General features: G+C 46.3%; 1 non-coding gene across 1 annotated transcript; it reads right to left on the bottom strand.

The window, feature by feature from the left end:
* Positions 1 to 4,808: 4,808 nt before the first annotated feature.
* TRNAT-GGU (transfer RNA threonine (anticodon GGU)) lies at positions 4,809 to 4,883 on the bottom strand. The gene has a single exon. It is a non-coding gene; the product is annotated as a tRNA-Thr (tRNA).
* Between the last annotated feature and the right edge of the window lie 513 nt (positions 4,884 to 5,396).

The following is a 5,396-nucleotide window of genomic DNA, read 5'->3' as shown; positions in this document are numbered from 1 at the left end:
CGACGTTTATGGGACTTTCCAATAGCTCGGCCTGTGATGCAGACGATTTTCAGAACCGGTGTTGTGATCCTTGGGCTGGGACGACCTAATCAACGGCAGATGTGGCCGTGACGGACCCACAGGCGGAGACTGGGAGGCGCCGTCGCTCGCGGACGTCCATATGCCGGACCCTCCCTTTGTTGTCCTGATTGCCTCGTTCGGCCTTCCTGTGGGCCTGTGGTGCGGGATGACTTTGGGGACGCTTCCGGGCCAAACCCGCCTTCCCAGAATGGCTGCTAGCTGGGCGCGCTGGCACAGGCTGTGACCGAGCAGCGGACGTGGAGAGGAGGACCTGGGTGTCCCGGCTGCGAGGAGAATACCCGGCTCGCCGACAGAGAAACTCCGAGCAGAAGGGAGTGGAGTGGTGTGTGTTCTGACTCTCGAGTAGAGTGGCCGCTCCGCCGGTCGGTCTCCGACCAAGTTGTTACGCTACCATGACAATGTAAATACTGTACATAAAGTTCTCCCTTTTGGTCACCTTAAATCCGTCTCCGGACCGCTTCGTTCCTGTTCTGCCCGACAACACCTGCTGAGCGACGGCATGCTACCCGATCCACGACACCGGTCAGTCAGGTTTGTTTTATACATAGTATTATCTCCACTAACTTACTTATTTCACTTGTGGTTTTTAAAAGATGTATTTCTAAGTAAAATGCAGGTGGCTAAAGCAGTCGTATTTTACAAGAAAAGGGACAAGAACTGCTTCGGAAATTACAGACCAATATATCTCCTTCCTATTTTCTCCAAGGGCTTAAAAAAACTCATTTCTTCCCGACTAAAGAATCATCATCAGCAGCAGCAGCCTGACTACGCATACTGCAGATAAAAGGCCTCTCCCATGTCTCTCACTCTACAATTAACCATAACCCCTTTGCCAGCCGCATCCACCCTATGCCTGCGAACTTCTTAATCTCATCCGCCCACCTAACCTTCTCCCGCCCCCTGCTACGCTTAGTTTCCCTTGGAATCCACTCTGTTACCCTTAAGGACCAGCGGTTATCTCGCCTTCGCATTACATGCACTGCTCAAGTCCATTTGTTCCTCTTGCTTTCGACTAGGATGTCATTAACCCGCGTTTGTTCCCTCACCCACTCTGCCCGCTTCCGGTCTCTTAATTACACCAATAATTTTTCTTTCCATAGCTTACTGCGCTGTCCTTAACTTGAGCTGAACACTTTTTGTTAGCCTCCACGTTTCTTCCCCGCAGGTGAGTAACGGTAAGATACAGCTTTTGTATACTTTTCTCCAGAGAAATTCATGGATAAAATTGACACAATAATAAGATGGCAAATTTGGTTCCGCAAGAACAATTCCACTGAACTGTCGCTTCTCCACTAAAAAGAGGGCATCCTAAACAGTTTTGAAAAGAAGCATATCGCACTTAGTATTTTCATAGATTTCAGAAAAGTCTTTGAGTCTTTAAACCACAAATTGATTATTATAAAGTTACAAATGTCCGGAATTAAATGCTTTTCATTGCAACTTTTAAAATCCTATCTTTCGAATCATGGTTCATGGTTAATGGGGGTTTAACGTCCCACAGCTACTCAGGATATGAGGGACGCCGTAGTGAAAAGCTCCTGAAATTTCGACTACCGGGATTCTTTAACGTGCACTGAGATCGCTCAGTACACCGGGTGTCTAGCATTTCGCCTCCATTGAAATGCGACCGCCGCGGCCTAGATCGAACCCGCGTCTTTCGGGTCAGTAGCTGAGCGCCATGGCCACTGAAGAACCGCGGCTGCTCTATCTTTCGAATCGTGCACAATATAGAAGTGTTAACGGCTTTGAGTCCAGCTCAAAGAATATTAAATGTGGAGTGCTGCTGGGCAGCATATTTGGACATCTGCTCTTTAACCTATATATTAACAACATAGTAAGAATCACTGACCAAACATCATTTTTATTTATGCGGACGACACAAGTATTTTCCTTTGTGCGAGCGACTGCGATACCCTGATAGACAAAGGAAACATTGTTTTACCTCAACTAAGCACCCAGAAACAACCGAATGGGTTAAAAATAAATGCAAGCAAAAGCAAGGCTGTTATTTTTTCGACCAAAGAACCAACTTCTGCATACGAAGGAAAAATGATAATTAATGCAGAAGAAATTGAAATCGTTGACAAATTTAAAACGCTCGGAGTTTTCTTCAACGAAACAACGTCATGGGATCACCACATCGACAATATCTTGCCGAAACTCCCTCGAGTAGTAGGCCAATTGTATCGCCTCAAAAAACCACTTACACGAGGATTAAAGAGGATATACATATATCGTTTTCCTATTATCTTGACTACTGACACCTTGTCTGGGGTTTTGACTGCATCTAAACAATCTTGAAAGAATTTACCTGCTTCAAAGAAAATCTTAAGAAATATGTTTCTGCTTAGTTTTAACCAGAGTAGAAAGCAGGGCTTTGAGGGCGCATGCGTTAGAAAGATTTTAGATATCGACAGTTTCCAATTGCTTTCATGGCATAAAAAATAGCAACTTCGTCATAGTGTTACTTAAGAACATTATCCTGACTAACGCCTATCGAAAAACTGCATCACACGAGACATCATTCCCAGTGGCAGATTAAAACTCCTGGGGCAAATTTTGGGCTACAAATGATCGTTAACCAGCTAACGAAACACCCAAATACGTTACATGATAAAAATATTGATTTAATTTGTACACCGATTCATGATCTTTTCAAGCATTTCCTGCGTTTCAAGGAACAGCCTGGCTGTACATTGTTCTCTTTATTATTATTGTTATTATTATTGCAGTGTTGTGCATCCCAAGTTTTTGTAAACGTCTTCTGATGTCACTGTGATGTCGTCGCCTGATATGTACCGGATGTTACTCTGATGTCTTTGCACGTGCAGGGGCTGAGGACTCGTCAAGCTATTGAGATATTTTTCCTTGGCCCTCTTTATCATTGCCATGAATAAATCTCTGGTATTATTATAAAGTGGGAATAAAAAATTGGCGGTAGATTTGCGTAGTTAGGCGAAATGCGAATTAGCTGCGCTCGAACTTGGGTTTTCACTTCGGTTCCGGTTTTAGGATCGACTGTTCACAGGTGGATGTTGTTCGGATAGCTATCATAGGTTAATGCCCCTATGTGCGGAATTGGTCCCTGGGAGTCCTCGTACTACTCCTGGCGCAGTGGTGCAGCGGTCAAGCGATGCGCCACTGCCCTGCGATGGCAGGTGCTGCCACCGGTGTGGCTCGTGAGACCCAGGTGGCTGTTTTCGAACAACTGCTCGCGACTAACCATTAACTGAACTGCCACGTGCCACGATGGGCAGATTGCACGGTGGGCACACCTGGCAGGGTCCTCACAGCCACCAACAAAGAAGGCACCAAACAAACAAACAAACAACCAAACAAACAAATAAACAAACAAGCAAACAAACAAGCAAAGGTTAAAGTTGCTCTGTATGTGATCGTCTGCGGTTACGCGACGACCTAGCAGCATTGCTACCGGCTAGGCACGCTACGCTGCATGAGATGCTTCCGACTGCCAACCTCAATAAATTACAGCTGTAGCCCAGCTGTTGCTGAATTTCGCGCTACGTTGCCGTGACTGTGGCGTCAATTTTGTTCATAGCAGATGGTACGTTGCGATCTTCAGAAGGAGGATATCAGGGAAGCGGTTATTGGCCTTGTTTTCCCGTTCACAAGCGCGAACACGCAAGCTAAAAAGAAGCTGGCGAAATCACGTCGTGACTTCGCAGTCACACCAGTCATCAGAAGAACAGGGGTGTTAATCAAACTGAACGCGATGAAAGGGTGCGGTGAGGGTGTACGTGACCGCGAGGGGACGAATGATGCCCTAAAACGACGTACATGCTGCGGATGTGATGGTCTGCCTTTGTACACTCCATGCGGGTAAAAAGCTCGGAATATATGGCGTGCAGCCTTAGCGAATGGCAACAGTGAGGTCACCTCAATTTGCCCGAGTTCAGCGAGCAGCCACGGCGAGGGTCCAATCTGAGCAAGTTTGGCATGCCTTCGATATAGTCGTGGGCGCATACGATCGCTGTGCTCAATGCTGTCATTCAGTGGAGGGCTCAGGGATCGTTTGCACTATTTGAGCTCGTTTGCAGTGCATCGATATATCTGTGTACAACGGCCGTTCTTGAATGTTACTCCCCCCCCCCCCCCTCTCTCCCTCCCTGTCATCTGAATATGGTCGCACTCCTGCTCAGGGGCTGAACACCACAGCTACTGAGCCACCAATGCTAGGGAATGAGCAAGGCCAAGAATGACCTTAGCTTAGCGCACGTATAACCGCAGCGTTTGCCCTGAAAAACCGGCAAAGTGGTCTTATTACTGTGTCCTAAAGGCTGCTTGCTTGAGGACAGTCATCACACACTCTGCCGCACTTTGCCGCAGCGTGATTAGAAGTGAATTCGCAGTTAGTACGGAATGATTGATTTCAGCTCCCGGTCACACCATGAGCTGTACCGCTTATATAATATCTTTTTGAATTATTACCAGCCTGAAATAATTAATCCTCGTTGATGTTCGGTATCCTAGAGCTGATGTAAATACAAGCTTTTTCCGTTTCGTAGTCTTCGCACTTCTCTTTTCATTTCATTCTGCTCGCCATTTCAGGAATGCACCGACGACAAATCTGATCACTTCAATTTCCGTGTTAGTTCCTCTTCGTAATTAGGGAGTAATTACTCACTGACTTCCAACCAAGCGCAGCCTTGCGGCTATAAAGGAAAGCTATACAACTTTCTCGAAAACTTTGCATTCAAAGAAAAATTCGTCCTGGTCCGGGGTTCGAACCCGGGACCACCGCTTCACCGGAGCAGTCGCTCTACCAACTGAGCTAACCGGGCGGCCAACATAGGGTAGGGCGAGAGCGAATTGATCAACTATTGATCCATTCGCTCTTGCCCTATCATATGCTACCATAGGTTTCCTTTGTAGCTAGCTGTATGGCTGCGCTTGGGTGGATGTCAATGAGTAATTACCCCTTATTACAAATATACTCTGCTTTGGGGGATTCCCGTAAACACTTGACAAAGTTTCTCTTTCCGTTTCCCCGCTAAACAGATGTCTCCCTTACAACCTGCTATGTTGCCGATATATTTCAATATGGTGGATAGCTAGGCCAGTTCGTGAATTCTTGAGGATACTGACGCAGTGAATGATACAACAAAGAAGGAACAAACAAACGAAGACGAGAACTTTCACCTCATCTGTTTTATTTTTTCTTCTTGGTTGCCTCATTCACTGCTTCAGTACCCCGAAGAATTAGATTTCGTTACTCAGGAATATCAGAGTGACACGCATACGCATAAGCGTCATTTAGATGTTCTTTCGCCTGTTAGCCGTCGACACCTACTGCC

This window comes from Amblyomma americanum, chromosome 1 (genome assembly GCF_052857255.1).
Source record: "Amblyomma americanum isolate KBUSLIRL-KWMA chromosome 1, ASM5285725v1, whole genome shotgun sequence".
Classification (NCBI taxonomy): Eukaryota; Metazoa; Arthropoda; class Arachnida; order Ixodida; family Ixodidae; genus Amblyomma; species Amblyomma americanum.
This window is presented reverse-complemented; position numbering and strand designations above follow the sequence as displayed.